The sequence below is a fragment of the Elephas maximus genome, chromosome 1, assembly GCF_024166365.1.
Source record: "Elephas maximus indicus isolate mEleMax1 chromosome 1, mEleMax1 primary haplotype, whole genome shotgun sequence".
In the NCBI taxonomy this organism is placed as follows: Eukaryota; Metazoa; Chordata; class Mammalia; order Proboscidea; family Elephantidae; genus Elephas; species Elephas maximus.
In genome coordinates, this window is record NC_064819.1 from 111194467 (window position 1) to 111216204 (window position 21738).

The window sequence follows — 21738 nt, forward strand, 5'->3', positions numbered from 1 at the left end:
CAGTTTTATAAAAGGAAGGAAGGCAGAAAGCATGGGTTAGCAGGAAATTGGGTTGGTAGAGTGGAAAGATGGAAGTAGAGAGAGTTCCTGCTCACTTCTGTATTCTCAATGAAGTATGAGGCAACATCATCATATGAAACTGGGTTTGAAGGAAAGTATGAAACAATCATTTTATAGCATGAACAAGTGAATACCTACAGTAGAATGTCAGGAAATACTGAGTGTCCAATTGTGGTTTGCTGTGTTGATTATCAAGTGAGATCATCCAATTGTATCTTTTCTCTAGAAACTGTTCAAGGGCAGGCCCAGCCAGGTAAACAACTAGGCTAAGCCTGGGCAAGGTCTCTGGCAAGGGAGTATAATAAAGATGATAAGACTGTTAAGGGCATTCTGAAGGAAACGATTTTAACAGTGGGCTGGACCATTTAAGTTGAATAAGGACAGCTGGAGTCCTGGTGGTGCAACGGTTAACTGCTTGGCTGCTAATGGAAAGGCTGATGGTTTAAACCCACCCAGAGACTCTGTGTAGAAAGACTTGGCAATCTACTTCTGTAAAGATTACAGCCTAAAAACTTTATGGGGCAGTTCTCCTCTGTTATATGGGGTTGCTATGAGTCAAAAACGGACTTGATGGCAACTAACAACAACAGAGAGAGTAATAAGGTAACGAAAAGTGATGGATTGGAGGTCCATGCCAAAGGAGTTAATGGAAGCCTCCAAGAATTGTTGGAATGGGAATATGTGAGTAGGTAAACTTGAAGGATAACAGAAAGTGGGGTGCTTAAGATCAAAATTTTGACCATAGGAATCTCCCCAACAAAGAATGGCCTACTTTCTCACCTCTTCCTAATGCACCCTCAATTCTACACCCAGCTGGGTTTGAATTTGGCTTCTCTACTTACTTTCTTGCCCTTGGGCAAGTTATATAACATCTCTGAGCCTCTTATCTATAAAATATGGATAGTCATCTCATCCTATTACTTCGAAGGTAAGAGATAATGCATGTAAAGCACTTAGTATGTAGCAGGTGTTCAAATATTGCTAGATATTTATAATTATTTCCATTATAACATATGGTCTGCTGGTTGATTTTACATTATGTGGACACAGATTACTGTGTTCTTATAACTCTTGTTCCTGATTTTTAGCTCTCTCTCATCTTCTCGTGTCCAAACTGTAACTGTCACTCATGTGGCTATCATTGTTACTGCCTACAGAATACTGCTCCCTCGTCCTGGAAACCAGATGCTGAGCTTCCATAAATGGTGTCCACAGTCAGAGAACGCAGGCAGCAGGAGAAGGGACACTTTGGGGAGCAAAGATTTTGCATATTGACTTTGTGATACTTCTTGTGGCTACTGAGAAGTCTACTTTAATGACTTCCTGGTTCTCAGATGTGTCATGACTAGGAAAAGTGCCAGATACTTGAATTTTGGCCATGGGAAGAATTACTGTTACTGTATTCTCTATTCTGCTTTCTGAAGCCGGGTCTTACATGGTTAGGCAGCAAAAACAAAAAAACATGAGGTTTCTATACATTGTCCAGTATGCTTGATTTCATCTGTATTAAAACAAAAAGGCCTTTAAAAGAACATCATGATGCAGGGATTAATGAGGTGGATGTCTAGTGGTCTATGACTTTGCTGGCCTGTAATACCTCTCATTTAGGCTCCCTCTTAGACATCCCTATGGCTATTCTTATATCACTTATATTATCAGTGGCAACTTAAGAGCTCACAGAAAAAGAAAGAAAGAAAAAAAAAAAAAGGCTTCTTCTAGTCCATTACCATACCCTCTCCACTTCCAACTGATGTTACAATTCATTCCCTTAATTTTAACCCACACAGTTATCAAGACAGCTTAATAAACTTATTCATTCCATTTAGTTTTATGCATTTCTTTTCAAATTTCTAATTAACTTAGAGCCAAATGAGCCAAGAATAAATAACAAGGCAATCTCTTTGTGCTCTTATGTTTATTCTGAATCCTTTTTCGTCATATTAAAAAATTCTTCCTCTTTAAACAAAATTTTTGCTCTAATAAGATTCAGTGAATAAGCACTTTCACTGATACTGGCAGGGATATATAAGTAGAAAAAGAGAAACCAAAATGTCATTACTAAACTCAAATAAATTCGACCCAGGAGGACAGGAAGGGAACACTGAACTGTGAGGCAGCATATGATGGAAGGTTCTCAAAAACAAACTGAATGAAAATAAAATGAGAGCAGAAGTGTGTCTTTTAACAGACTATATTCTAGAAACATGATGGTAATTAGTCAGTACTTAGATCTATTAACTAGGCTAATTAAATGTAGGCAGTTCTACTGAATGACAGATTTCCTGCTAAGATTTTTAGATTTAAAATTCCCTCAGGTCCTATAAAGCAGTCAAGTTAAAAGTCCTCTTGATACTTGTGGATTAGCCTAACTGGACGATAATATTAAAAGAAATCAGTAGGTGTTGTGGATTGAATTGTATCCCCCCAAATTATGTCAACTTGGCTAGGCCATGATTCCCAGTATTGTGTCATTGTCCACCATTTTGTCATCTGATGTGATTTTCCTATGTGTTGTAAATCCTATCTCTATGATGTGATGAGATAGGATTAGTGGCAGTTATGTTAATGAGGCAGAACTCAATCTGAAAGATTAGATCATGTTCTTAGCCAATCTCTTTTGAGATATAAAAGAGAGAAGCGAGCAGAGAGACCTGGGGACCTCTTATCATCAACAAAGTAGTGCGAGGAGAAGAGCACAAACTTGGGACCCAGGGTCCCTGCATTCAGAAGCTTCCAGTCCAGGGGAAGACTGATGACAAGGACCTTCCTCCAGAGCCAACAGAGAGAGAAAGACTTCCTCTGGAGCTGATGCCCTGAATTTGGACTTCGAGCCTACTAAACTGAGAGAGAATAAGCTTTCATTTGTTGAAACCATCCACTTGTGGCATTTCTGTGATAGCAGCACTAAAAGACTCAGGTAGTAAGATAGCACAGTAGTAGGAATGGAGTTTCAAATATATGAGTTTCTTTCGTAAACTTTGGAGTTACAAGAGCCTTTCAGAGCACATGGACTGATCTGTTTTCTACCTGCTGGGGTTGCTACCATGTGGAAGTCCCGGGAAATAAAGCATCTTTGTGGTCACAGGGCAGAGCACAGTTCTTTACCACTTCTGCTCACCAAGTGGTCAAATCACCCCCTGGCAAAGCAAAAGATGAGGCTTCTCTGAAGGGGAGTCATCCTACCTGATACCACGGAAGGAATGGAGTCAGGAATGGGGTAGAGACAAAGCTTGATGACCAGGTGGACTGCTTCTTTCCCCATCATTTGAACTCTAGTAGAAAAACCATGAGCTCCAGCCGCCTGGACCTCAGAATGAGTACTCACTGGCTGGCGCAAATGGTTAATGTGCTTGGCTGCCAACCCAAAGGTTCGTAGTTTTAGTCCAGCAGAGGTGCCTCTGAAGAAAGGCCTGGCAATCTACTTCCAAAAAGTCAGTCATTGAAAACCCTATGGAGAATTGTGTTCGCAGCCGCTACAGCGCTGCCGTCGCTCTCTAACGCCAGCGCCGCCTCTCGCTCGCCGAGCTCCAGCCGAAGAAGGGGGGTAAGTGAGGAGGTCTCTATACCATGGCTCGCACAAAGTAGACTGCCCGCAAATCAACCGGTGGTAAAGCACCCAGGAAACAACTGGCAACAAAAGCCGCTCGCAAGAGTGCGCCCTCTACTGGAGGGGTGAAGAAACCTCATCGTTACAGGCCTGGTACTGGGGCACTGCAGGAAATCAGACGTTATCAGAAGTCCACTGAACTTCTGATTCGCAAACTTCCCTTCCAACGTCTGGTGCGAGAAATTGCTCAGGACTTCAAAACAGATCTGCGTTTCCAGAGCGCAGCTATTGGTGCTTTGCAGGAGGCAAGTGAGGCCTATCTGGTTGGCCTTTTTGAAGACACCAACCTGTGTGCTATCCATGCCAAACGTGTAACAATCATGCCAAAAGACATCCAGCTAGCACACTGCATACGTGGAGAACGTGCTTAAGAATATACTATGATGGGAAACATTTCATTCTTTTAAAAAAAAAAAAATTCTCTTCTTCCTGTTACTGGTAGTTCTGAATGTTAGATATTTTTTTTCCATGGGGTTAAAAGGTACCTAAGTATATGATTGCGAATGGAAAAATAGGGGAAAGAAATCAGGTATTGGCAGTTTTCCATTTTCATTTGTGTGTGAATTTTTAATATAAATGCGGGGACATAAAGCATTAATGCAAGTCAAAAGGTTTCAGTGAACAAGTTTCAGCAGTTCAACTTTATAACAATTATAAATAAACCTGTTAAATTTTCCTGGACAATGCCAGCATTTGGATTTTTTTAAAACAAGTAAATTTCTTATTGACGGCAAAAAGAAAAAAAAAAACCCAATGAAGCATGGTTCTACTCGGACACATGGGGTCGCCATGAGTTGGAGTCAATTTGACAGCAACTGGTGGTAGTAGTAGAGCGATGACAGAGTGACAAGAAGGTAGGGGTACTCTGCCGGTCTGTGGGAACCCTGAATATTGTGTATTAGAAACAAAATTAAAGATGAAATATCAGTATGTTGGCAACTCAGGATACAGAGGTTCTGAAAATGGTACTTTTAAACTTATTTTTCAATTCTAAATATATTTATTAAGTGCCCATTTTGCATACAGCCTTATGCTAGTGTCATGAATTATACAAAGATAAACGAGGCACAGCCACTGGCCTTACAATAAGTAAGGCCACAATAAGTGGGAGACAGACAAAAACAAATTGCAAAAGCCGTACAGAGTGTGGTAAGTGCTCAAAGGTTTCAGACAAATGGCTATGGAATGCAAAGGTGGGAAAGTTTACTTACGGTTAGAGAAATGACAGAGGACTTCCTAGAAGCTGGGTCATTTGAAATGGTAAAAGATGGCCTATATTTTTATTAGGAGAGATGGGGGAGAAAACGAACAATGGAAATAAATGCACCATCATAGATAAGTTAAGGAGTATATGCAGGGATCACAAATTCTCAAATGTAGTCGATTACAGGAATGTCATAAGGTTCTATACAGATACATAGGCCTGGAAAAGTAGGTTAGGGCCAGATCACACATGTCTTTGATTACTAAGCCAAGGACTTTGACCTTATTCTGTAGAAAGGCTTTGGAGCAAAAAACTGATTAAAGACTGACCATTAGGAAAATGACCCTGGCAACAATGAGAACAGAGACAAGATACCCAAAGACTACCATGTTATCCATTTGCGAAGAGCTGAGGTAATAATGGCAAAACCAGGGCACTGGTGGTGGAAATAAAATCAAGAGGCTTAAAAATCAACAAGACTTGATGACTGAATAGACAAGGTGGTAAGAGAAAACAGCAGGAATTAAATGCATCTCTCAAACTTCCATCCTGGTTGACTTGGAGGATTGTGTCACCATTAATAAGCTTAGGAAAACAGATGGGGGGCCAGGAATGAAGCTGTATGACAGGGGCTGTGGAATGATGAATTCAGCTGTGGATCCAGGAGTTTTCAAGCATTAATGGTACATGTGCTATATGTATCAATGATACATGTATTAATGGTATATGTGGGTGAACAGATTCTGGGATATACTGGGCTGAGGTGAACTGAGAGCCATCTATATGGACAAGCTAGTGGGAACAGTGCTGAGGGAAAAGAACCTGAACAATGTTGATATTAGGAAGAAGACCTAGCAAAAAAAAAAAAAAGCAAAGGAGACTAAAAAGACAGAGAGTTTTTAGGAGAAGAACTAGAGCCTGGCACATATTGGCATCCACTGACCTTTTTTTTTAAATGAACTAATAAACCAGGGTAGGACACAGTCTGTCATGGACTGAATTATGTCCCCCCAAAATATGTGTCAACTTGGTTAGGCCATGATTTCCAGTATTGTGTGGTTGTCCTCCATTTTGTGATTATAATTTTATGTTAAGTAGGATTAGGGTGGGATTGTAACATCCTTACTAAGGTCACATCCCTGAGCCAATGTAAAGGGAGTTTCCCTGGAGTGTGGCCTGCACCACCTTTTATCTTATAAAAGAAAAAGGGAAAGGGAAGCAAGCAGAGAGTAAGAAAGCAGTGCTGGGAGCACAGCGTGTCCTTTGGACCTGGGGTTCTTGCACAGAGATGCTCCCAGACCAAGAGAAGACTGATGATGAGGACCTCCTCCAGAGTCAACAGAGAAAGTCTTACCCTGGAGCTGATCTGATTTTGAACTTGTAGCCTAATAGACTGTGAGAGAATAAATTTTTTCTTTGTTAAAGCCATCCACTTGTGGTATTTGTTACAGCAGCACTGGATGACTAAGACACAGCCTTAGATGTTAAAAAAGGAGGGTTCCAAGGATAAGAGGGTGGATGATCATACATTTTTAAAGGGTGAATTTTATCATATGTGAATTACATCTCAGTAAACCTGTTATTAAAAACAGGAATTAAGGGGTGATCAATTGTGTAACATGATGTAGCTGTGGGCTAAGAAGAGGTCCCAGGCAGTTGACAATTTTCAGCACCAATAACCTCCAAAAGAGCAATTTCGGTTGAGAAGGAATGGCAGAAACCAATTGTTGGAAGGAAAGAGTAAGAGGGTGGAATGTGGAAGAATCTAGTATCATATCTTTTTTTTTTTCTTCCTAATAAGATCAAGATTCTTTTAAATGTAATGTTTTGCTTTTGATATGAAAACAACATGTTATCATAGAGTATCTGGAAAATGCAGAGAGGTTTTTTTTTTTGTTGTTTTTTAATCTGAAAATTCTGCCACACTAAAATAACGATAGCTAATATTTTTTTAACATATTGATAGATTTTTCCAATAAAATTTTCTGTGCTTATTATTGATAGAATTGGGATCAGGCAAAACATTCAATGTTTTAATCTTTTTCAAAAAATTCATTCTTGGGTTTTTTTTTTTTTTATAGTATTTGCCATCGTATGGCTTTGCCCCATTTTTAAACCATTCTTCTATTACTATTTTCAGTTTATCCCTTCTCTGTAATGAACACATTTGTTCCTAGATCTTTGTCTAATACTGTTTCACCATCTCCTTAGAATATATGCTTAGACATGAAATTGTTGTGTCAAAATACTTCGGCTTTTTATGACTCTTATTGTATTATCAAATGGTTTCAGTGTACCAATTTACAATCCTTCAAGTGAGGATTCGCTGCACATTCCACCCTATTGAGTATTACCATTTTCATTCACTTTGCCAGTTGGAGACGTAAAAAGGGTATCTCACTCTTGTTTTAATTTGCATATTCTTAGCTCAAAGAGCTCTCACATTCGATTTCTCCTTTAAGGTTTGTGACTTGTTTCTAAGCCTCCTGATTAAAAAGGCAGTAGAGAGAAATGAGTTGATGAAGAAAGATTATGAAAATGAACTTAGATTAGCATTTAGTGCCGTGAGGCCAATGCAGAACAGAGAGACATATCAATTTGGACAAAGAGAAGCTATTCATTTATGCTAACTGAGAACTTCAGGGAAAAAGTCCCTCTCCCATTCAGCTGCCATTAATCCTCCTGGTCATTTGGGTAAGAGTCTGTTCTTCCCCAATCACCAGAGAAGGAATAAATTACTGATGCATCAGTTTTCTCACATTCCTTATATACACCTCCGATTGACATAAACCAACACATTCCATCTCAATTTAGGTAGGGTATTTCAGAGGAACAATCTAAAACTCTTCCGTAAGTATTTGTATTCCATGATACTGGAATAAGAATAAAGCTGCCATTTCCTAAGTGCCAGGCACTGTGCCAGGCAACTTATACACATGATCTCCAACCCTTAAAACATTTCAATGTACAAGCTATCCAGCCCATTTCACTGATGAGAAAACTGAGGCTCAGAGAGACCTTTTACTGTGCCTCAGGCTACACAGCTGGTAAATGAATGATCTGAAACAGAAATCCAGCTGTCCGGCACTAATGCCAGTGCTCACTCACACAAGTCCCACCCCCTATTTTATATATTATTTGACATTAAGATGCTGTGAAACAATTTACTATCACTATCTTTATTTCAACTTCAAGAAAGGAAAATTATGATAGCATAGTAATTGAATATTACCTCAACAAAATAAATATTCCACAACTGGCTAAAGTCAGAAAAAATCAACCTGGGTTTTATAAAGCAAATATTTCAAGCATCCAACAATTTATTCAGCATTCCAATCAGTAAAGCTCCTACTTTTCCACTATCCAGAATCGAAGTCATCCCATGTCCTCAAATCCTTAGACAGCTCAGCTTCCACATTTCACCATTTTAATCAGTGCCTTGCAAACACTCGGGAAGACTGCACAGATCTCTTTCTCCATCATTATCATCCAACCAACCTCAGGCCCCCAACCATGTACCTCCTCTGCACCAGCACTCTGGCAACTCAGTGTTGCCAGAGAAAATTCCAAAACCTTGCCACCTGCTCTTACTTTAAATTCATAACCAAAAATCTCAAATGGCCACTTAACGTTGCCCAAAAATTCTAAATATCCTTCCTTGGGATATCTTTCTCCCTATCCCAACACCCCTCCCCACCTCAAAGGCTGAGGAACCTGCCTCATTCCATATGAAGAATATCCAGCAATCCTACAAGAATTTGCTCATTTTCATAATAACTGCCTGCATCTGTATTCTGCTGTTACATTACAATGGATGAAATAGCCCTGCTCTTATCCAAGGCAAGACTTCCACGGTGCTTGTGATGGTTAATTTTATGTGTCAGTTTGGCTAGGCTATGGTTCCCAGCAGGCTGGCCAAACGCTAAACTAGTTGTTATTTCACAATGTAACATAATATAATCATCTTCCATAATGTCATCTAATGTAATACAATCAATCAATCGATTGAAAAGGAATCTCCTTAGGATGTGTATTTATTCCAGGCTACAAACAGATATTTTGGCAGAATTTGCTATCTCTTTTTTTCTCTCTCTACTCCGCACTGTCTCCATAGCCCGACCTATAGAGCTGAGGATGCAAAACTGCAGGATTCTCCAGCTTACTGCATTGGCTATGAATTTTGACCTTGCCAGGCCCCATAATTCCATGGTCAATTCCTTTAAGTAAATCAATCTCTCTCTCTCTCTGAAGACGATTAGATAGATTAGATAGACAGACAGACAGATTAGATAGACAGACAGACAGACACAGACAGATGATAGGTAGGTAGGGAGGTAGGTAGATGATAGGTAGATAGGCAGATAGATAGGTGCTGTTGAGTCAATTCTGAGTCACAGAGACCCTATGTACAACAGAACAAAATACTACCTAGTCTTGTGCCATCCTCACAATTGTTGTTATGCTTAAGTCCATTGTTGTCAATCCATCTTGTTGAGGGTCTTCCTCTTTTTCGCTATCTACCAAGCATGATGTCCTTCTCCATGTATACATACATGCTACTGGTTCTGTTTTTCTAGAGAGCCCTAAGACAACACTCTTGATTTCAGCTTTTCTAAGGCTGAAGTTTCTTTCATGGTTCAGGGCTCAGCTCAAATGGCATCTTCTCATTGAAGCCTTCCCTAACCTGCCCAAATGTAATCTTCTCATTGAAGCCTTCCCTAAACCCCCAAATGTCATCTTCTGGTAGAAGCCTTCCCTAACCCACTCAAACTCAACACTAACACACTTTTTATTGTTCTGCTCTAATGCAGTGGTTCTCAAAGTATGGTCTATGGAATAGCTGCATCAGCATCACCTGGGAACTTGTTAGAGATGCAAATTCTCAGGCCCCACCCTAGACCCACTGAACCCACCCCAGACACTTTGGGGATTTAGCCAGTGGTACGCTGGTGCCAGAAACCCTGGTGGCGTAGTGGTTAAGTGCTATGGCTGCTAACCAAGAGGTCGGCAGTTCGAAACCACCAGGCTATCCTTGGAAACTCTACGGTGCAGTTCTATTCTGTCCTATAGGGTCGCTATGAGTCTGAATCGACTAGATGGCAGTGGGTTGGGTTTTTTTTTGGTTTGGATGCTGGAGCCAGCTCCTACCTGCTCTGGAAAACCAACTATTAAATGTCCCAAAATTTCATAGGCTGGTTGTCAAACATAACCCTTATTAAAAATTTCAATTATATAAGCTTTTGAGTAAATAAGTTACATTAAAAAAAAATGCCATCGAGTTGATTCCAACTCATAGCAACCCTATAAAACAGTAGAACTGCCCCATAAGGTTTTCAAGGAGCAGCTGGTGTATTCAAGCTGCCGATCTTTTGGTTAGCAGCCATAGCTCTCAACCACTGTGCCACCAGGGCTCCATATTTAAAAACAGAGATAATAATTAAAATTCATTACTTCCTAACTATTTTACTACTATCTATGATCCTAAAGTTATTTGCATCTATCTAGGTGAATGGTGGAAATGCTATATAGTGGTGTGATTCAAAACTCCACATTTAGTGACAACATGTCGCTAGTTTGAAATAAACTGTAGTGGGAGTATTTACAACATGGAAATCAGCAAATGCTAGAAATCAGAGCCTTTTCCCAGTGAGCCAGCTGTTGGATATTTGCCAGCACATCACCGGATGAGGCGATTGTGGTGTAGCTGTAGTTTGAGGAGACCCTAGGTAGTACAAACAAAAGTTTGGAGGTTCAAGGCCATCCAAAGATATCTCAGAAGAAAGCACTGGCAATCTACTTCCAAAAAAATAAGCCGTTGAAAACCCTATGGAGCAGAGTTCTACTCTGATACACACAGGGTCACCTTGACTTGGAAGCACCTTAACAACACCTGATTTTCTGGTAAAGTTTGAGAACTCACAGTTGAGAAGGCCTTACCTACCCATCTCCAGTCATCCAGTACCCACCACCCACCACTATCCAGACTAATGTCTCCCTCCTGCACTCACAGAACACCTGAGTTTGGAGGCTGCTTGACTTAAATCTACCTCAGTTTCATACAACCCGATTTCACCCACAGAAGTGTATTCTCCATAGGGAAGACAGGAACTTTCTGAGACCCAAGGTACATTCTATTTTATATTTACCTCCAAGATTCTATCAAAAGGCATTTTTCTAAGTTGTCTATTCGTAAAATAATACCATTTCACTATTTACTTCTACTTTCAAAACATAATAAAATTACAAAAGAATTTTTTTTTTCCTGAAAATAACATTTTATTGAACCATGTCATCCATTCTCCATTTAGAAGTTTGCTGCTGAATAATAAAGACCAGCAGATGGCAGCAGGGACTTTTGGAAAGAAAGTCTAACTTTTTCAAAACATTTTCTCTGGGAAAGAACGTTAATTGTTATTGCAAAGTTAAGCATATGTCTAAATGCTCTGCTGATTCATCATATTCTTCATGTTAGCGAATTGTGTTTTAAAATGCAGGACAGGTTATGTTCTATGGATCCATGTGAATAACAACAACAAAGTCGTTTGCTGTTCATAAAAATTGCTCCATGCCAGACAAAAGCAGTCAGATCCTTCCTACTCTGTCACTAGGTTTATGATTTTCAAGATCTCACTCAGATATAAATTCTTTTACTTCAATGATATTTTTAAGTGTGTTTTATATTATCCCTTCTACAATCAGTTTTCATGTAAACTCAGGAGTCAAGACATCCAGATTAATAAACCACAAAACCTACAAATTTTTAAGTAAACATGAAAGACAACAGCATTTAAATAGACTCTCTAGGTCTATATCTCAGAAGATGGGGCTGGCGATCTGCCTCTGAAAGGCCACAGCCTTGAAAACCCTACAGAGCAGTTCCACTCTGCCCACGTGGAGTCGCTATGAGTCAGAACAACTTGACAATAACTAACAACAACAACGAGGTCTATAAAACCAAACCCACTGCCATCAACTCGATTCTGACTCATAGTGACCCTATAGGACAGAGTAGAACTGCCCCAGAGGATTTCCAAGGAGCAGCTGGTGGATTTGAACTGCTGATCTTTTGGTTAGCAGCCGAGCTCGTAACCACTGCATCACGTGGCATCACTTAAATCCTCTCCCTGAAAACCCACTGCACTCTAGTCGATTCCGACTCAGAGTGACCCTATAGAATAGAGTAGAACCGCCCCATAGAGTTCCCAGGGAGCAGTTGGTGGATTCAGACTGCTGATCTTTTGGTTAGCAGCCGTGGTACTTAACCACTACACCACCAGGGTTTCCCACTTACATCCATGCAAGGAAATTATATTGAGTGTAATCTTAGAGAGAATAATACAAACAGATTATCCTGTGCACAGGGTCTTAGGCTGAACAAGGAAAGCCACCTCTAAGAGTGGTTCTGTGTCCACATAACACCGAATGTTAAGAATCCATCAGGCAAATTGAGGTTAAAGAGCTGTTCAGCAACAGCAGCAATCACGGCAAAAAGAGATGATTCTTTGCTGAGCAGCGTGGAAAAATAGTATCGGTACATGAAATATTGGGAAAAGCTGTCTTTTTATGACTCAAATTTTGATGACTTCTCATCAAATAATTTTTTATTCAGTACAGACACCAGAGGGGAAATGCAATGGTTAATCTGTCAATTTGGCTAGGCTACGGAGCCTGGTTGTTCGATTAAGCACTAGTCTACTGGCTGTAGTTACATGTAATTAAATCAGTTGATCTCAAGGAAATGACATTACCTCCCACAGTATGAGTGGGCCACAACCAATTAGTTCAAGGCCTTAAGAACTAAAGGGAGTTTTCCTAGGGTGTGTTTTGCCTTCAGACTATAAATAGACATTTTTTCAGAACTCTTCATTCTTCCCTCTTCCTGTCACCTGACCTTCGGAGCTTAAGAGTCTCTAGCCTGCTGCCTTGCCTATGGATTTTGGACTTGCCATTCCCCACAATCACATCAGCAAGTTCCTTGAAGTAAATCTCTTTCTCCCTCTCTCTCCAAAGGTGATTAGATAGATACATATACACTTACATAGGTAGATAGATAGATGACAGATAGATAGATAAATGGACAGATTGACAGATACAGGTACACATATCTCACTGATTCTATTTCTCTAGAGAATTGTGACTAAGACAGGGGACAATCCTAAGACGGGACAAACACGTAAGACAATATTTATTGGTCATCATTTTTGACCAACGCTCTGCTAGGCACTGAGGATACTGAGATTAACCAAATGTCATGCCTGTTCTCCAGGTGCTCACAGACTAATGGAGTGTAAGTAGTTTAGGGGCCATTCAGGAAAGTACAGTATTTATTTCACAAATGTGTTTGGAGAATTAAATGAGATAATGTATAGAAAGCACTTCACAAACTGTCTAAGCACTGAACAAATGTCAGTATGCTATGATTTCTGAATAGGTGAGTAACAAAATCAAAGTGGCATTAAGTAAGATTAATGTAGCCATGATGTACAAGACAGACAAATCGGAAGAGTAACCTCAGGCAGGTCAGCCGGCAAAGAGTCCACTGCAATGACCCAGGAGGGAGGTGGCAGAGTATGAACTCACTGGGGCAGTGGGAATGACTGAATGAAAAGATAAAGGAAGAATGCAGAAGACTTCATGCCTGACAGCAGGGCAATAGAGAGAAAAGAGACAAAAATGGCTAAAATGTAATCACTGGATGATTGGAGGAATAATGAAATAGGAAAGTCAGGTGGGTGCAGTAATTTAGGGAAAAAGATGAAGAACCTGACTTTCAACATGCTGAGTTTGAGTCGACAGCATAACATTAAACACAGCAAAAGGAAGTTTGGAAATGCCACACCTCACAAACTCCTACTTAACCTTCAGGACCCACCTCCAATGTCCTGTCTTCCAGAAAGCCTTTCCTCAATAGACCTCAGAGAATTAGTTGCTTACTTCTCCATGTTCCAAAAGCAGTTTGTTTAATATTCTATTAAACTTGTCATATTGGGTTGGCATTATCTGACTCTGTCACTTCAACCGGATGCCATGAGAAGTGCTTGAAGGCAGAGAAAGTCACCGATCTTTATATCCTCATCACCAGTACAGCACTCCATTCATAATAAGTACTCATGAAGTGTCTAGTGAGTCATGGAAGTAACCAGATGATAAATAAAATTAATATAAAAACATAAGATTTGGAAGTCATCTGCATAGACTTTTAAAGCTGTTAGTAAAGAAAATTTTAAAGAAGAAAATTATTTAGAAACAAAAAGTGGGAGCTAAGGATATGATCTTGGGAATAACCACATGTAGGGAGTAAAAAACAAAGAAAAGCTAATAAAAGAGAGAAAAGGAGTCAACAACCGCATAGAAAAAAAATACCGTCACTAACAAAGGTGCACACTCCACTCAAAGGTTTAAAATATTATTGGCACCTAAGTGAATGAAGGTGGAGAATGGTCCACTGAATTTAAAACCAAACCTATTTGTGAAAATTCAGGTTTATACCACCAAAAGCAAAAATAAGAGCAATGAGTAAATGCACTTAATTTAATGATGAAGCCAAGGATATGGGAACAATCTATCCTTGTTATTTATATACTGTACAAAGACTACACAAAACCGAGTGCAGGCTGGGTGCATATTTCAAGGCAGAGAAGTTGGAAATCTTAAAAGAATTAGGAAGCTAATTTTAAAACATGATGAATAACAGGAATGATAGCACAGTACTACTGATGAAGTACTGATGAGGAGCTGAAGAAGATTAATGAAGCTCTCAAGGACATTTTTCATAGGCAACAATGAATATGTCAAGATAAACAACCTCTTATTAAAGTACGTATTAATTTAGGACCACAAAGGCTTACCCCAGGCCATCCTCCTATGACTGCCAGGCCTGAGGATTGGGAGGACCTTTGCTCCTGGGGACATCCGGATGTCTCCTTATGAGTTTTATTCTAGTGCCTTACTGAAGGGGTGGGTCTAAACATGAGTGCTAGGCCATCTGGATTCCAAATTTCATTCCAGGCAGTCCTAATATTTCTAGATAGCCTAAGTGAGTTCCCAGAATCAGCCTAGGAAGGACTTAATTTTTTTTTTTTTTTTAATTTGGCCTTCTCATTTCCAAATGAGGAGACTGAGTTCCTGGAAAGTCAATGGCCTGTCTGAAGTCACATGCTGGTTATGGCAGACCAAGACTAAATTCGAAGTGTCCAGGTTGCCAGTCCTGTAGTCTTCATACTTTTCTATATTGTCAGGGGCGGAGGGAAAAAGAACAAAGGAAGGAAGAAGGTAGGGAAGGAAGAAAGGACGGAAAAGAGGAAGAAGAGATCAAATTCTTTCTACTGAAGAACTGACCTTTCAGCTCACAGCAGTGGTGGAGCCCTGCTCCTCCTCCGTTCACTCTGCAGCCATTTGTTGAGGGAGAACAATGCCCCTCCCTCTTATGAATTGATACACAGGGTTTTGTTTTCCTTGTACACTTTCTAATCCATATGTGTACAAATTGTGGGAGTTCTATTATTTCTGTTGTCTTACATACCTGAAATTTTTGCCCACTCTTCTGCTTTATATTCAAGGTTGGAACAAACCTCAGTCCTCTAATCACTGAAGGCATAATTTGATTATGTGGTATGAACTACGTTGAGTACTTCCAGGCACTTATCTAAGAGGTTTATATTTATTATCTCACTATTTTATTAATTCAGTGAGGTGAGCACTATTATTTTCTCCATTTTACAGATAAGAAAGCTGAGGTAAAAAAAGGTTAACCAACTTGCCCAAGACCACTGCAGCCAAGAAGTAGCAAAAGCCTGGCTCCAGATCCTGCCTGCTAACCACTCTCCGACACCATCCTAACAGCCCTGCCTATGACTCCATGGGAACCTGGATTCCTTCTTCTGCTCCCAATCAACATTTGTGGACCCCAACAATCACCAATTAAAAAAAAAGCTCACACTCATATAGGCTTACATAGAACTTACTAAGTGCAAGGTGCTGCTTCGAGGGCCTGACATATATTATTAAGTGATTTAATCAAAAACAATCCCAAGAGGTAGGTGGGAAAATCATCATCATGAGAAAAAAACTAAGGCAGAGAAAGCTTAAGAAATTGCCAGAGGTTACACAGCCAGTGAGTAGAAGAATTAGGGTTGAAATCCCAACAGGCGAGCTCTGAGTATTTGCTCTTAGTAACCATGGAGTCCTGCCTCTGAAGCAAAGAGTGTAAAACAAGTCAGAAAGTGACCTGCCTTTGTCTTCGATTCAGTTTGTCATCCTACTCTCCAGCGTCTCTTTGCTGACCTGACCTTCCGGATAAGAGATCCTGCTTCATTCAAGAAGAATAAGAAGGTGGTATTGCCTACATGAATAACTTGTTTTCTTCTTGAATAAGCTGTCCTCTCTAAACCAAACTCTTTAGATTTGTGGTATCTGCCACACCCCTCGTACATACCTGGGCCTAGGTGGGAGCCAGTATAGCAGAGCTGTTCAAGTAAAGAGCTGGCAACGAGGTCAGCAGGACTGTGTGTGAGTCCTTCTTCTACCACTTACAAGCTATGTAAGCTTGGAAGTTACTTTACTTCTCTAAGAAGTCCTGGCAGCACAGTGGTTCCACCAGCCGCTCTACAGGAAAAAGACGTGGCAGTCTGCTTCCTTAAAGATTACAGCCTTGGAAACCCTGTGGGACAGCTCTACTCTGTCCTATAAGGTCACTTCTCTAGAAAGAAGAAAGATAACAACAGTACCTTCCACATAGAGTTGCTGATAACATTACAAATAATGCACATAGCAGGGTCAGCACATAGTAAACAGTTTATAACTATTTCAGTGTTTTTGTTTTAAATCCATCCATTCAATAAATACATGCTGGAGATGGGTTTGGTTTTTTTGGTTTTGGCTGGTGACCTGCTGGATACCAGGAACTGCTGTAAGCACAGGGGATATAGTAGTGAACTCAGCAGTCAAGATGCCTTTACCCTCATGGAGCTTATGTTCTGCTAGGACAGAATGACACAAAATACATGAACAAATAATATATGATATATATCAGGTAATGACGCTGACATAGAAAATTAAATAAACCTCTACAGCCACATGTGTGGTTCCCTGTCTTCAAGTGGCTGGTCATCAGCAGTGCTGGCAAGGTAATTCCCTCATTGGCCAGAAGCTATAGCTTCTAGAGCAGTGCTTCTCAAAACTTTTGGTCTCAGGGACCCACTATGCTCTGAAAAATCATTGAGGACTCCAAAAGACTTTGTTTATGTGGGTTGGATCAATAGATACTTACTGTATTAGAAGTTAAAATAGAAAAGTTTAAAACACAAGAATACACAAAAGCATATTCCATTAGTCATCAGAGCAATGACATCGCTTCCCATCCTACTTACGGTAACATCCAAACCCCTTACTTTGATTAGGTCTCACCAACCTTTCAAACCTCATCTCATACCACGCTTTTTCTTGCCCATTATGTTTCTGCCATACGATCACTTTTTTTGTCCCTTGAACCAGCTGTTCTTTCTTCCTCTAGGTTTTATAGGATTGCACATCAGACAGTCTCTAGAAAACTCCCCGTGCACTACTGAAAGAGTAAGAAAGGTGAAAATATCTTAGTATTACGGTTGACCTCACAGGCCCCTGAGAGGTTCTCTGGGACCACCAAGGGTCCTCAGACAACACTTGAAGAACTGCTGATCTAGTGAAAATATATTTAGCCTGGCACCAGTATTTTAAAAAAAAAAAAAAGATACCTTAACTTTACCACCTCTGCTGACGTCTTCTTGCTTATTTTTCTATAATCAGAAGCTGAAAAAGCTAAATTACACTTTGAATGGCACAAAGTACGAATACCTATGATTAGTTTCTTGAGTTATATATTTATGCACCTGCTTACCTTAAAAAAAAAAAGCAAATATCAAAACTTAATTCTTGATCTTCAGAAGCACAGCCATCCTTAGGAAATAAAATTCACTTCCCTACTAAACATTAAAAAAAAAAAAAAAAAACATTACACTTAAATATTTCTCAGTGGTTCACTAACCAATGTTAACTCTCAAAACCAGTTCAGATAGCAACTGATTACTTCTTTTAAAGGTGTGTCATATTCCCATGGAAATTTTTTTTAATCGTCCTTTTTATTGCTGTTTTTAAACAAATAAAATTCTTCAGTGTTTCTAAACATAGTTAAAATGATTTCATAATTGAATTTCTCCAGGCTTAAAGGGCCTTCTCTGAGTTTTATTTTCAGTATTCCTATAATATAATTGTTTCAAAAGACAATAGGGTTTTTTTTTTTTTGCACTGTAATTGTTTTCATCATCAAGCAGTTTTTACAAAAAGAGATGCAATTTTAGTACTTTTAGTACTAACCACTTTAATTAATCTGTATGGGAAAACAGCAGGCAGCCAAATTCTCTGGAAACCACAATCTTGACTAAAAGGAGCAGCTGGCTATGCAGATACTTAAAGGTAAATGAATGAGTCCTAAAGCTTAGAATAAAAAAACTAAAATTCCTCCTTAGTACATAAAACCCATCTAGTACTCTGAACCTATGAAACCAAACCCGTTGCCTTTGAGTCAATTCCAGTGCATAGCAACCCTACAGGACAGAGTAGAACTGGCTCATAGGGTTTCTAAGGCTGTAATATTTATTGAAGCAGATTGCCACATCTGTCTCCCAAAGTACGGCTGGTAAGTTCGAATCGCCCACCCTTCAGTTAGCAGCTAAGCACTCAGTAACCACTTTGCAACCAGGGCTCCTTAGTATACTGGAAGGGGAAAGAAAAAGAAAGAAATCTGTGGGTAGCAGTAGGAGGTAATTTCTCTGGAGCACCTATGGTGTAACAGGTCATGTTCTAAGCACTTTATGGAAATTATCTAATTTAATTCTCTCCCATAATTATTCTTACACGTGTTTTACAAACGAGGAAACAGAAGCACAGGAAGGTTAAGTAACTTGTTCAAAGTCACCCAGTTAGTAAGTGGTAGGGACAGGATTTGAACTTAGGCAGATTTGTAACAAATGCAGTACAGGCTTTTGAGTCAGCAGACCTGAGTTCGAGTTCTTTTCCTACTACTTTTAGTTAATGTGGCCTTGGTAAAGTTAGCCTCACTTCTCTAAACAGAATGGAGATAACAATAGGACCTTCCACATAAGCTTTTTGACAATATTATGGAAGGAAGAATCATTTTATTAATTGGAGGGGGAGGAGGACTATATCATCAGGATAGTTCCCTAAGCACCTGAAATAATTTAAAATGTTTTGGAGAACTTGAATTTAGAAATCCTAAAAAATAAGAATGGGAATTCCAAAACGAGAGTGGGAATTCCAGAACACTTGAGGGTGCTGATGAGGAATCTGTACACAGACCAAGAGGCAGTTATTCAAACTGAACAAGGGGATGTTTTGTAAAGTCAAGAAAGATGTGTGTCAGGGCTGTATCCTTTCACCATACTTATTCAATCTGTATGCTGAGCAAATAATCCAAGAAGCCGGACTATGTGAAGAAGAATGCAGCATCAGGATTGAAGGACGACTCATTAATAACCTGCGATACGCAGATGACTCAATCATTCTTGCTGAAAGTAAAGAGGACTTGAAGCACTTAATGACAAAGGTCAAAGACTACAGCCTTCAGTATGAATTATATCTCTACATAAAGGAAACAAAAATCCTCACAACTGAACCAATAAGCAACATTATGTTAAACAGAAAATACTGAAGTTGTCAAGGATTTCATTTTGCTTGGGCCCACAATCAACACCCTCGGAAGCAGCAGTCAAGAAATCAAACATCACACTCCATTAGGCAAATCTACTGCAAAAGACCTGTTTAAAGATGTCACTTTGAGGATTAAGGTGCACCTGATTCAAGCCATGGTATTTTCCACCACCTCATATGCACGCAAAAGCTGGACAATGAATAAAGAAGACCCAAGAAGAACTGATACCATTGAATTAGGTATTGGTGAAGAATAGCAAATATACCATGGAATGCCAGAAGAATGAACAAATCTGTCTTGGAAGAAATACAGCCAGAATGCTCCTTAGAAGCAAGGATGGCGAGACTTTGTCTCACATGCTTTGGACATGTTATCAGGAGGGACCAGCCCCTGGAGAAGGACATCATGCTTGGTAAAGTAAAAGGTCAGCAAAAAAGAAGAAGACCCTCAATGAGATGGATTGACACAGTGGCTGCAACAATGAGCTCAAGCATAACAGCAATCTTGAGGATGGCACAGGACTTGGCAGTGTTTCGTTCTGTTGCACACAGGGTCACTATGAAACAGAATCGACTTGAAGGCACTTTAACAAAAAAAAAAAAAAAAAGAAATCTGGATTAATGCCTAAACTTTAAAGACTGATTAAATGAACAATGTAAACCAATATTTCAGGGAAATTAATAATCACAAAAAATGATAGTCAAGGCCTTATTTACTTTTTTTTTTAAAACGACATTATCATCTATTACTCCATTCATATAACAGTCCCTTGTTGTTTGTTGGGAAACCTTGGTGGCACAGCGGTTAAGTATTATGCCTGCTAATCAAAACGTCCACAGTTTGAATCCACAGGCACCTGGAAACTCTATGGGGCAGTTCTACTCTGTCCTGTAGGGTGGCTATGAGTCGGAATCGACTCGACAGCAATGGGTTTGGTTTGGTTTTGGTTGTTTGGTTGGTTGTTAGCTGCTTTCAAGTTGATTCTGACTCATGCACACCTCATAATACATACTATTTATACTTCTTGGTAGCCCAGCTTAGCAGTTATGTGCATGGGCTTTAGAGCAATATCCTCTAGGTTCCCATCCCTACTTGACTTGGGACAAGTTATTGAACCTCAATTTTATAACTGGTAAATGGGCATAAATAGTAGTATCTTCCTCATGCATTGATATTAAAGTTAAATGTGATTACACATGTAAAATAGAACAGTGCCAGTCACATAGTAAGAGCTCAAAAAATTATAATTAGCAATTATTTTTCTTTAAGTTTTTACTCCAGGGTTTGGTGCATATCAAGTTTGGACAAATTTTTATATTGAATAAGTAAATGATGGCATACCCAGCAGATGAATACAACAGTGCACATTCTGAATGCTTTACATTTTACTTCCTTAATGAAGCTTCCAGAGTCATATAGTTTTAGAATAAATATATCCATATTGATATATGATCAACAGTAAACTCTGGATTTTCAAGAAAAATTGGAGAAACCAACACATGGACGATTCAAAATTGCAAGCAATCTAAGTTTGTGGCAGAAACCATCAGTTGATTCCATAGAAGTCATTCCTTCCTGCCCCCTGACAACTCCCTTTGATAAAAAAGAACCTTGATTTACTGAGGACACAACTCAGCTACAGGATGAATCATGCTAGGGCTAAGTCAGGTATAGCTATTCCATTCCTCTTTGATGCTGTTGTTGTTACATGCCATCGAATGGGTTCTAACTCATAGCGACTCTATGTACAACAGAAGGAAACACTGCCAAGTTCTGTGCCATCCTCACAATCATTGCTATGTTTTGAACCCACTGTTGCAGCAACTGTGTCAATCCATCTCGTGGAGGGTCTTCCTCTTTTTTGCAACCCTCTACCAAGCATGATGTCCTTGTCCAGTAACCGGCCCCTCCTGATAACACATCCAAAGTATGTGAGAAGTCTTGCCATCTTCGCATCTCAGAAGCATTCTGGCTGTATTTCTTCCAAGACAGATTTGTTCATTCTTCTGGCATTCCATGGTATATTCAATATTCTTCACCAACACCATAATTCAATAGCATCAATTTTTCTTGGGTCTTCTTTATTCGCCGACCAGCTCTCACATGCATATAAGGTGACTGAAACTACCATGGCTTAGATCAGGTGCACCTTAGTCCTCAAAG

The 21738-nt window shown here is 39.6% G+C and overlaps 1 protein-coding gene and 1 pseudogene across 2 annotated transcripts in view; one reads left to right on the plus strand and one right to left on the minus strand.

Annotated features, from left to right (window-relative positions):
* Positions 1 to 21738, minus strand: part of RCAN2 (regulator of calcineurin 2) — a 355550-nt gene that overhangs the window by 246471 nt on the left and 87341 nt on the right. The gene's annotated exons all lie outside the window — the stretch shown is intronic.
* Positions 3628 to 4046, plus strand: LOC126081597 (histone H3.3A-like; annotated as a pseudogene).